The 13548-nt window shown below is 33.5% G+C and overlaps 1 protein-coding gene across 1 annotated transcript in view; it reads right to left on the reverse strand.

Moving 5' to 3' along the window:
- LOC132902561 (uncharacterized protein CG43867) overlaps positions 1-13548 on the reverse strand; it is a 358449-nt gene that overhangs the window by 40490 nt on the left and 304411 nt on the right. The gene's annotated exons all lie outside the window — the stretch shown is intronic.

Here is a 13548-nt window from a genome sequence, read left to right on the forward strand (position 1 = left end):
GAAGCTTACAGAACGCACCCAACAAATCGGGGATTCCCCCAACGTACATGAAGTCCAGTTAGTTGCGATTCGAAGGATTATATTAGTTCTTATATTAGATACTAGATGGTTCTGTATGTATAAAGTGTTACGGGTGTTGAAAAAGAAAGAAAAGTTTTGTTAATTATCATTTTCGTTCAATTAAAAAAAAAATATTTTCGGAATGCAGTGCAGTGGGCGGGGCCCCTGTCGATGCTGGGCCCCTAGGCAGTTGCCTACTCTGCCTTAAGGTTAATCCGGCTCTGCATAAACCTAAGTAATTTCTTTCTGAAAAATAATAATTAATCAGGTTTTCAAATTTTAGAGAAATCGATAATTTTTAATTCCTTCTTACAAACACTTAGTCATACTCGTAATAATAATCATCGACCTGACCAAAGTAATACGTTATTTTTAATACGAAAAAAAGTTCCAAGTCACAAAATAAAAATAAATTTAACATTCTTCAACAATTTCAACACATCTCTTTAATTCAGTACGTATCAATCTTTGATCAGAAATTTTCTCGTTTTAAAATTAGTCACCGCGCTCTGGATTCGTCACAATCTGATTTACGATTTGAAAATAACTCGCGAGTGAACGCATCGGTTAGCGCCACCGTTCACCGCACCGGATGAGACGTCAGACTACATTTCCTTTTTTTCCATTTTCATAAACTGCAAAATACAAATTTATTTTTGGTAGTAAATTACATTTCAATGTATAAAATAATATTTTTATTAAAATTACCACACATTAGAAAGATATTTCGCAAATTTTTTTTTTTATTTTAAGAATATAAATTCAGAACAGAAAAATTTTAATCTGTGGCACCATGTAGAACATTTATTTCCTTCCTACTTAGGTACCGAGGCATTTAATTAATCTAAAGAAAATATTTTCTTACGAATGAAATTTTAACCGTTTCAATTCTCTTTGATTTTGTCTCTGATCTTAGTTACCTTTAACAGGATTTTTATAAAATTATTAATTTACTTTTTCAGCCTGCATCAAGTAGGTATCACAACAGTATAAAATAAAGCCTGTCTGTCTGTCTGTCTAGGTAATTTACAATTTCACGGCAGCTGGAATACACTCCTATACATACAGACATTCTAAGAAACGCTGTTTGTTTGAGAGGTAGGGCTATCAAGTACTGATGTTTGCTTTGGAACTCGTACATTTGACACCAGGCGCAGATGAAAGGGTTAGGACATTGTGTGTCACATCCCATTTAAACACAACGCGAAAGTTATTTTAATTTTTTTTTTACTTAGAATTACATATCTTTTATCGACGGCCTCTGTGGCTCAGCGGTAGTACGCTTGTCTGTGACACCGGAGGTCCCGGGTACGAATCCCGGTCAAGACATGATGAGAAAAGAACTTTTTCGGATTGTCCTGTGTCTTGGATGTTTATCTATATAAGTATTTATTATAAAATATAGTATCGTTGAGTTAGTATCTCGTAACACAAGTTTCGAACTTACTTCGAGGCTAACTTAATCAGTGTAATTTGTCCCGTATATATTTATTTATTTTAAGCTAATCTTCTTGATAAATAAAGGAAATCTAAGAAGGACAGTAATAATACTATTTACTTTGGGTCCGGAAAAAATACCGTTTTGGAGATATTATCGATCGTCTTCCTCGTGTGGTTCTCGGCACCAATAAAAAAGAAGAATTTATCCTACTAATATTATAAACGCGCAAGTTTGTGAGTATGTCAGGATGTCAGTATGAATGTTTGTTACTCTTTCACGCAAAAACTACTGAACCGATTACGATGAAATTTGGTACTTATGTAGGTAGCTGAAGACCCAGAATAACATATCTATTATCCCGGAGTTCCCGCGGGATTGATTCCACACGGACGAAGTCGCGAGTTGCCTCTAGTAAATTTATAAAGCTGTATACGATGTTAATTTTTATAATTCAATATTGGATTAGACATCCCTCGTCTCCCACATCTCCTGGTAAGTGACTATCATCATATACACACGAAGATGTTATTATTTTAACTTATTGTCATTAACTTGGCACGCCTATAAGTATAAACGTTTTTAAAAACTAAATCTCTATAAATTTACACTAGCTGTGCCCGCGTGGTATAGTTATTTTGGGCATCATTGAAGTCCTCAAGAATGAATAAATTTCCCCGTTTTTTTCACATTTTCCATTATTTCTTTTTAATTCATATACATTCCTTATAGTTGCAGCTTGATGTTATATAGCCAAAAGCCTTCCTCGATAAATGGTTTATTTAAAGCAAAAATAATTTTTCAATTCGAAGCAATAGTTATTGAGATTAACGCGTTCAAACAAACAAACTCTTCAGCTTTATAATATTAGTAGGTATAGTATACGCCATGATTGATTTACCGTGCGCACGATCACGCCTGAGATAGTGACAGGAAGCCACGCCTCCTACAGGAAGTAATGTGACCTCCTTAGAGGTTCAAACGTTTCAGAAAAAGTCTGAACGGTTTCAACTCATACATAAATACATATAGTCACGTCTATGTCCCTTGCGGGGTAGACAGAGCTAACACTCTTGTATAGACTAGTAGGCCACGTTCAGCTGTTTGACTTTGAAATTGAATTATTATTAATTTATTGATATTTCTGGGAAATTACAACTGAAAAATATGATGAAACTACAATAAAATAGTTTATAGATCAGGAAAAAGAAGACTGTTGTCTTTACGTCTTCCCCGCAAGGGATATAGACGTGATTATGCAGTTATAGTTTATGTAGTAAAAATATTGGGAGTGTAAATTCATGATTTTTTTTTTTAAAGTGTAATATAGTCTATTCTAGATTTAAGGAATTCAATAGGTTTTTATTTAATCTCTGACCCAAAATGCTAATCGATAATACATTCCTTTATATTTTCTATAAATTGTTTAATAACTAATGTGAGAGAGAGAAAGAAAAACAGTAAAAATATCCTCTTTAACTTTTCTTGTTAAAATTACTCACGACACAAGTAAGATTAGTAACAAAGGTAACTTGAGTCTCGAGTTCTAATTAACTTCGCTAAGTAAGGCTAGCCCCTGTGGCGCGGTCCGCGGGGACTACGATTTACAGGTTCGAGTACCGGGTCGTATACGTTCTGTTTTAATTCTTAGTGTAGTTTTTAACTTGACTATTGCTGAAAACGCGGATTTACTTTGTGTTATTTTGATTTATACATCAAAATAACACAAAGTAGATTTACTTTGATTTACGCGTTATTATAATAATACACGCTACATTATTTTTTTATCTAATAATCTCATCATTTTTGTTTAAATCCATTTTGTAGATAATTTAGGTAGATAGAACCTATAGATAGTAGATAGGACTTATATTGCTAACAAACATACATACATATAGTCACGTCCGTATCCCCTGTGGGGTAGACAGAGCGAACAGTTTTAAAAAGACTGTTAGGCCACGTTCAGCTGTTTGGCTTAATGATAGAAGTGAGATTCAAATAGTGGCAGGTTGCTAGCCCATCGCCTTAAAAAGAATCCCAAATTAATAAGACTATCTCTTAGCCGCGTTTTACGACATGCAGGGGAAAGATATGGAGTGGTAGTATTCTTTTTTGTATTGGTGCTGGGAACCACACTAACAAATATTTATAATATATAAAGTACATAATATTTCTTACTTTGTGATTATTGGGGTCTGTATTTTAGTTTTCTATTTTATTTTAATAAATAAACTCAAACAACTGCAGAATTTAACTGTAAAAAGATCGACAAATACATATTTACATAGCGTTTTTATTAGTGTGCAGCATTTATTGTGAAATCGAGATTTTTCAATTTCATTAGCGAAGTGCGTCCATAAAGTTCGCCATAAAATAGCTTCAATGACCTGTGATCAAGGAACGAAGGAGAATGGGATTACAATTCGTTTCACGTAACACATTTGTATAAAATACCTTAACGGTTGCACAAAATTAATAAAGTAAATATGCCTACATATAGTCTCGTTCATATCCCTTGCAGAGTAAACAGAGCCAAAAATTTAAAAAAAAAAGTATTAAATTAAATCAAAAGTATTACAAAGACTGAAAGGCCACATCCAGCTGTTATGCATAATGATAAAATATGATTATGTATTTTTAAAAATACTTATATAAAGATAAAACATTCTTAGTTTTTTCAAATCCCTACATCACGCAAAAGAAAATCTTAATAAGTACCAGTAAAATATTAATTGTATGATTTTTTACTAGCTATCTGAATAAGTAATCATTTTTTTTTTTCAAATAAATAAATTATGTAAGTACATTTTTTCACATTTTACCAAACCCACAACAACGATCCAACATCACAAAACGCATAAAGGCAACGTCACACGCGCGGCAATACCCGAGATACAATTGCACTACCCGATACTGTACGTACGCGTACTCAGTACCAAGTACGCGAGGACGTGCGCGCTCGCGGCGGTACGGAAGCGTACTAACCGCTAAGGATGGCAGGATACGCGGACGCAACCAGGATCGATATTTACATTACCGCTATTAATATGCAACAACACGAATTACGTTAAGTGAATCGAGTAGGTGTGTGAGATCTTTGTTGTAATTTTTAACTTTGTTAATTTTTTTTTTATAAATATTTGAACACTATTTTTGGTGTTAGGTATATTTTAGATTTTGTGGTTAAGGCATTGTTGGCCAAGCTTTTTCCATGGTTCCTTATTAGTCAAGATACAAGTTTTCAGTTACTATATGATAAAAGTATTATGTAAAAAATTTCCTGTAGGTTCTACCAATAAAGTTCAAAAGTAAAAAAAAAAACAAATACATAGTATAATTGCACTTAATACACGATCTAGCAACATACCTAACCTAAATTTAGTAAAAAAAAAACCTATACAATAAAAATAAAGGAAAACCTGATTTAACTGTTAGAAAATATGATCACTGGACTTTAACTTGTTCGTCAAAGAAGCGCCGTTTGGTCCTTAGGGATATTTGTCCTTAGTCTATTTTTAACGGTTATAAATACCGACTGAATTAAGTCCGACGAGGAGCAAGTTGCTTGTCAGAGTACTGTGCATACCAATGCCCCCACTGTAATAATTTTAATCTGAAACTATGAGTAGGTAATCTCTTCATTTTTGACAGATAGAAGAGATAGTTTGTTGTAAAAAATAATTTATCCCAATTCACATCAAAATCGAATGAATTGAAATGTGAATGAAGTAAAATGAATTATGCAGGAATCGTGACAAGTGGAAAGATGTAGTTTGTGTCAAATAAGTTATTTTGAGACGATGGACAGAAACTTATTGGATACTTACTAAATCTGCTCAATTTTTCTAACTCTTCAACTTAAACTTGTTAAAATAAGGTACGTTTATGACTAAAATGCCTGTTAATAATTAATTATTTTGACGGCCTCTGTGGCGTAGCGGTAATACGCTTGTTTGTGACACCGGAGGTCCTGGGTTTGAATCCCGGTCAGGGCATGATGAGAAAAGAGCTTTTTCTGATTGGCCTGGGTCTTGGATGTTTATCTATATAAGTATTTCTTATAAAATATAGTATCGTTGACTTAGTATCTCGTAACACAAGTCTCGAACTTAATTCGAGGTTAACTCAATCTGTGTAATTTATATTTATTTATTTATTTTAAATTTATAATATCGTAAAACTGTCTGTCATCTTTGCGTGTTCCCAATTTCACCCTTAGTCGATACGCTTCACAGCCCGAGGTCCGCTTGTTTAGTACAATATTTGTAAAATATTAACATATTTTGAGTAAATGGTTAACTGGAAGCTTTGATTTTATTTAACAAATTCTTTTTAATAGACATTTAAATACTTATTTCGTCAGATATTTGATTATAATTTCTTCTCCATAATAACATAAATAGGCACAAAATTGTAGCCAATACGTTGTACTAAGTACTCGTACAAGTAAGTAGTTATGAGTATTTTTCCGATGCTTATTACTTTATAAAACTGTCTGTCGTGTCTTTCCAAAACCGTTGGCACTGCATACTCTATGTATGTATGCGAATTACAAGTCCAATGAATACAGATATGCGATTATAATGATTCGTATTCAATTTACAAATCGCATTTGTAACGCGACACGCCCACGTCTTCAAAGTAAATAAAATAGATCTATTTGCTGTAAGAAATAGATTTCCTTCGCCTGAAATCAGTTTAGCATATCTCCGTCATTGTTCGTGCTCATGCGTTTATTGAAAACGTGACTGTTATAGAAATGGCTTTTAAAAATACGAACGAAGTAATGATACTCATTGGAGTACGAACCAAGAACTTCGTGTGACAAGATAATGTGTAAAATAAATTGTATTATCTTAAGTATGTAGTCACATGTAAAAGCAAGATTTATTGTTTACTACAGAGTGTAACAACGATTACGAAGCTAGAAGATACTACCGCTTTCAAAGTACATAAATAAAAAGTGGCAATACAAACTAAAATATTTTCACCAACGACAAATGAACCATAAAAGGACTGTCTTACAAGGAGATCTTAACGCCTTATAATCACATTCACATAATTACAAAATATCATACAAAATTACATATTAAAGCTGTTTCGCAGTGAACTACCTCTCCCTACGCTATTTATGTAAATTACTCAAAACGTATGGAAATACCGTCTCTGAATTATTAATGATCTTTAATATCAGTATATCTATGTAGGTACTTACATATAAACGGCACGTGGTAATATTTAGTTTATCAAAAGTACGTGTAAAAATAATACTAACAGTACGAAATGATAATACTAGTGCAGGAAGCCCTAAATTATACGTTTTGCATTGACTACTTCATTGATTGATACAAACGGATAGATATGGCGTATTTAATTAGATTTACTATAATTTTTTTCAATAAATTACTAATACAGGCGACATACACTATGTTAAGAGCGGAAAGCACACTGAGCCTGTTCCACGTAAAGACTTGTTTCAATAATAATTATGTACTTAAATTTTGCTTACAAAAAAAAATTTAGTTAAAAATAATAAACAGTGACTGTTCTTAACTCCACAAATAAACGTAAATCCGGAATTCAAATCGCATTATATATAAAATGGTAAAAATAAATCAGAACGACTGCGAACTTAAAGTCATAACTAAAGCAGACTCGCAATTTATAAGATTTACGTTGTAAAAGTTATCTTCCGTCCGCAATAGTTTTATTGTGTTATCCCGGCGTTCACAGACATTACTCGTATGGGGGTAACATACTGAAACATATAGAGGAAGAGACAGCTGGATTTTTGATAACTATTTTTAGGTACCGGTCTATTTTTACCGATTCTACAATATATTCAAATACGCTGTCCGATCAGAGTAGTACATAGGGTCAATATTAATCAAAGTACTTAAAGAAAAGAAATAAAATTTAAATAAATAATTCACTTCTGGGAAAATTTTTGGCAAACCAATGAACTGTTGCACATATCACCTGCGTTAGGTTTAAATAAAGAAATAATTACAATTAGGTCATTGGTTTGCTTTTAATTTTTCCCAATAGTGAAAATGTAATATAATATTATATTTTTACAATTATTCTACGAAAGATGAAATGAACGAACCTACAAAAGCTGACACATGACATTCTCAGATTGGAAAGGATTTTTTATCATAACATCTACTCAGTGCGGAGCTCTCTTGAGAAACTTTATAGGCTAGCCCATCACCTAAAAAGTACAATCTTACTGAATCAACTCCTAGAAATAGTAACAAAAGGTGTAGCTTTCTCTTGAAATATAATACGTAAAGGAGATAGTGACGCATCTTGGAAGTAATCCAGATTTTCGTAGGAGAATTGCCAAGGCTAGACTCGCCTTGAAAAACATTTCCGATGGAGATTTCGTGCCAAATAAGGAGTTCTTTGGAGATATATTTGTTTGTAAAAGTATCAAGTTGGAATGATGTATTGACGTATTTGTTTCCGATTCAATATCTGGACCTGATTAAATAGAGGATTTAAAGAATCATAATAAGCTGTTTGTTTTCTCTTACAATGCACCTTGATGAAATGAGTGACGTTATGAGTACTCATGTATATTTAACAACAAAAGTAGGGATACAAAGATCGTAGCAAAAAGGAAAGATGTCGTTTCTGTCATCCTCTTCAAGAAAGAGTCATGATCTTTATGAAATGAAATCTTAGAATTCATCTCATACTTTAATAAGCAGTGGAACAGTGTTTATTATAGATTGCCTGTTTGACATTGATCAAACATTTCTGTTAAGCATGGTAAAACATAATGTATCGTTCAACTACACGTAGCTTCTAATCAAAATCCCAACAAACAACATTAAATTTTACAACATTACAACGCAAGAACTCTGCAGCGAATTAGACTCCGCTCGGATTTACCTAGCGTGCAAAAACAAAATGGGGCTTACAATTACTCTGAACGGCTCTCTCAAAACGTCCACGGAAAATCATGAAGCGGCCATGCTAATGAAAACGGATTACGACAACTACAAAGGAAAACATAATAGCAAAAGGAAACAAAAGCAATACTAGCGGAAGCAATTGGATTAAAACCAGGCGAATGAGCGCGGCCAGTGGGAGAGATAACGGGAAACCGGGATAAAGGGATATTCAGCTGGAGAGCTGTGTTCGCTAGATATCCAGAAATAAAGGGTGAAACTATGAGCGTAAACCTTAATGCGCTTAGTTTTTTAAATGAGCGCAAAACACTGTTGAATGCACTTTTGGAATGGCTTAATAAAGATTATTAAAAAGAGGATGTGTTCAAAGAAAATCTAGTAAATAATGAAATTGCTGTACTGTGATGAGACGACGCGACGTGAGGTCTTTTGTACAATTCCTTTTGTAAATATATTAAAGTGTAAGGATTAAGTGTGAACGTGGCTTTTTAATTCTTTTCGAGACTCTGTTTATATGTACATATTTGGATTTATAATAACATAGACCTTGAAGAGTGATATTGACTAATTTATAGAAATTGCCACGAGTAGAGAAATCCTGGGCACGTCACTACTCATGTTTTAAAACAAAATTTATATAATTATACCCCACCTTGCCGCAAAATGTGCACCTAGTGAAGTTTTTAAAGTTTAAACTTCTATAAAAAACATTTTTTTGGCTATACTGCGTGGGTAGGTGCTGTTCAGGATAAAATCACCGTTGAAAGTACTAGTTCTAACTTGGGGAATGACGTTGCAAAGTTACAAACTGTCATTAGACCGGTGTCTCAGGTTTTCAATTTTGAAAAAGTTAGAAGTTAGTACGACACGCTCTGTGAGAGGAAGTGCTTCGTAACTTTATTGATTTGGTTTTATAACTTGATGTTCATGTACCTACCTGCCAACATTACAGAGACAGCGATACGATATTATGTCAATACAAAATCAGCTCATAATTTTGGTCTCACTTAAAATTAGAAGTTTAAGAAGAATCAAGGACAAAGTAATAGTAGTATACAAAGATTTTTTTTAACAAAATGTGGAAAAAATCTTTTCACATTGGATGCGTATGAGTCGACTCTCTTAAAAGAAATTGGACATTTGTATATAGTTTTTCAGAGGTTTTGCAGCCTACGAAATTGCGAATTAAATACACGCCCTTGACAAACCTTGACCCTCCAAATAATACATAAAATTCCCAACGTTTTTAAGATCAACAATTTGGATATTTTCCAAAATACAACACTTGGCACAGTATCCCATGCAGTAAAATTGACCGAGACCCATATCATGCATGGCATTATGGTATCTGGGGCAAAAATATCGATTAATGAGTCAAAATCAACCCTAAATAGGGTGGTACCCTTGCAACACTGACTCACGGGGGACTGCATGGCTTGTCTGACAGGGGTCTTAACTACGAAAATTAAAAAGTTTTACGGATAAGTAACTTTTTGTGAATATTTCATTGTTTTTGAGGTTTGTCAAATGAAGTTGTAACCTAATTTCTTTTAAGTTTGTAATGTAATGTCTTTTAAGTTTGAGAATATTATAATAACGAAAATCTATAAGTACCTTATATTTAAGAAATAATATTTTATGCTCTAAAATTTGAACTTTTTTGACTTTATAAGTGTGGATTGATTCATTTCATTACGATATTAGCGATTTGTACGCCTTTAGAGAAGACGCAATAAATGTAAGTATTATCACTGACTGGGTATTGACTTTACAACTGTGACATGACAAAACTCATTATGGAAAAAGTTAGTTAGACAGCAATAGACAACTAAGTGTTGGAGAGACTAAAAGGTTACGTTCAGCTGGATAGCTTAATGAAGGCATTGACACATTCAAAGTTTTATTATCAACCCATGGGGGGGGGGGGGGGGGGGGGGGGGGGGTATTTGTTTGCAAATGCACTTGCCTCTATTGTGCACACAGGCCGATCAAATATTGGACCATTAGCTTGATGAAACGCCGACGTTTCTATTAAATCTACTTGATTTATTATTATTATCTTTGATATATTGATATTTTAGACTTACCGTGTGTGTGACTTTAGAAAGGGATAGGACTATTTCTTCTCTCTTTCCATTGGATTGCGCAACAAAACAACTTTTAAGAGAATATGCACTTTAATGTTTCAAATTGATTAAGATTGAATATAAAAAAGGGTTACGTAGTTCTCATCAACTCTGTAATCATGATAAAAAGCCATACTTACTGAAATTTTAAAGACAACGATTCGTTTGTAAAGCATAAACGTAATAAATAAAGGAAAAATTTAGATGAAATTTGGGAAGAACTTGACACGTTTTTCCTTTTTGAAAATTAAACTTTCAACCCACGTGATCGAAGCACCGAGTTAAAGTCTATAAATTGATAAAATCACGTAAACCAAATAAAGTAATACCCATGTAATACTCCAAAATACTCCTATTTAAAATACCCAAAGTAACTTTATGATTATGGACGCATGCTTTGAACAACCAAAACATGTTAAGCCAAAGGAAATTTAATTAAACCAGCTTATAGTTGTTACATACGACGAATCCTGTGGGGGTGCTTGTGCGAAGTTAGGAGATGTTTAATTTACTAACACGTAGTACCTAAGTAAAGACTAAGTATAAGTAAGTTGGAATAGGGTATATCTTATAAACTGAGCTTGTTTGATTTCATAACACCTTGACTGGTAAGCTAGAATAGAATAGGTTTATTTTCAAAATTTGATAAAAGGTATAACTTTTATTGACGTCACATTCACACACTTAAATCTAATTACATATAAACGTATAACTACTAACTGTAAGATAACTTAAGCTCTAAGCCACCCAAGATATACTGCGACTTCTAAATTTGAACATGCACCAAGAACATAAAGATTTTTTATTCGTTCTAATAACTATTTAGCTGGGAATTTCTTTTTTTTTTTAGAGAACTTGATTTCTGTGACAGCTGTCAAATATTTTTAGGGTCTGCTTATTTCTTAGAGTATCGACTTAATTAGAAATATGGTTGCATCATAGTTCTTATGGTCTGTCTTCTTCGCACCTATCATAGTTATCCATCCATCCTGCTGTCACAGAGTTTCTTCTTTCTCATCCTTTGTCATCTTTGACGAGGGAAAATTGAAAATAAAAAGGACAATTATACATACATACATATCATCACGTCTATATCCCTTGCCGGTTAGACAGAGCCAACAGTCTTGAAAAGATTGAAAGGCCACGTTAAGCTGTTTGGCTTAATGATAGAATTGAGATTTTGTTTATGAAAATTATTACCAGCCATTATTACTATAAAACTAGTGTTGCACAGATTATTAAACACTAAAATCAAAAATTAAAAATAACACCTTGGCAATATGCCGACTATTGCGGACTAAAGGTGCAGTCAAAAGGGCATTTTAAACTTGTACAGTGCAGTAATAAACGAATGTGAAGTTGCTCATTTTTTTTATGGAAAATTGTCTTTGGCATGGTGCCCCTTTTTTATAGCGTTAAGGCTTCAAAGTTCTTCTTGTGACGATGATGAATTCAGTATCTTTGCTACAAATGTTTGCAAATCTAATATATACTGACATATAATCACGTCTTTATCACTTGCGGGGTAGACGAAACAGTTTTGAAAACATTGGCAGACCACGTTCAGCTGTATAGTTTATTGATGGAATCGAGATTCAAATAGTAACAGTTTGCTAGCCCATCGCCTAAAAGTACAATCTCAATTATACAGCCTTTCCCATGTCGCCTTTTACGACATCCACGGGAAAGATATATGGTCCCATTTTAAAGTGTCGGGAACCACACAGCAACTCCCAATAACTATCATCATATCTCCCCGTTTACTCATAAAATGCTGTTGGCCACCCGCCAGGCGTACTCAACCCCTTGCAACTGTGCTTTTTATGCTTTTTTTTTTGTGCAACAAGCACAATAAGAACGTGCATAATTGGCGCCGTTTGTCTATGCGTCTGTTTGTTTACATTTGTGATCAAAGTTGGGTGTCAATTAGTAAGAATTTTGCACATACATGACTATATCTGTTGCGGGATGGACAGTCTTGAAAGGAATGACAGCCCACGTTCAGCTGTTTGGCTTAATGATAGAATTGAGATTCAAACAGTGACAGGTTGCTAGCCCATTATACGACATCCATGGGAAAGATATGGAGTGGTCCTATTTCTTTTTTTATTGTTAGGTACAAACATACATAGTAAGTAAGAGTAATAGGATTATTAGCAGTAGATCTAGAAACTATTATTTTCTTATTATAGATTCATATATTCTTAATATAGATTCATATTGTTGATAATATATATACCTAGATAAATAAATATATACGGGACAGATTAGACAGATTGAGTTAGCCTCGAAGTAAGTTCGACACTTGTGTTACGAGATACTTACTCAACGATACTATATTTTTATAATAAATACTTATATAGATAAATATTCAAGACCCAGGCCGATCAGAAAGAGAATAAGTAAATTTTGCATACATACATACATACATATGGTCACGTCTATATCCCTTGCGGGGTAGACAGAGCCAACAGTCTTGAAAAGACTGAATGGCCACGTTCAGCTATTTGGCTTAATGATAGAATTGAGATTCAAATAGTGACAGGTTGCTAGCCCATCGCCTGAAAAAGAATCCCAAGTTTGCAAGCCTATTCCTTAGTCGCCTTTTACGACATCCATGGGAAAGAGATGGAGTGGTCCTATTCTTTTTTGTATTGGTGCCGGCAACCACACGGCACGGCAAGTAAATTTTGATAAGTATTAATTACATTAAAAACAATTATTATGCGTATAATTTGAAAAGATTGAATTTTATAAGCGTGGATGTATGAAATACATGCCCAATTAGATATTTTTATAAAGAAAAATATTGTATCATGTTTTCTTATAGTTTATTCCATGCTGATATTAAAACATGATGTTTATTATACAATCCGACGTAAAAACAGTAACGAGTGTGCCGCATATTTCTTTTTACAGGAGTTTTACGTGAGTTGAGAAAGAGCATTACCCGTCGTAATCGGCTTAGCCGTAAATAGTTGATATTCGTGTGTTGAAAGATTCC

Source organism: Amyelois transitella, chromosome 15 (assembly GCF_032362555.1).
Source record: "Amyelois transitella isolate CPQ chromosome 15, ilAmyTran1.1, whole genome shotgun sequence".
Lineage (NCBI taxonomy): Eukaryota > Metazoa > Arthropoda > Insecta > Lepidoptera > Pyralidae > Amyelois > Amyelois transitella.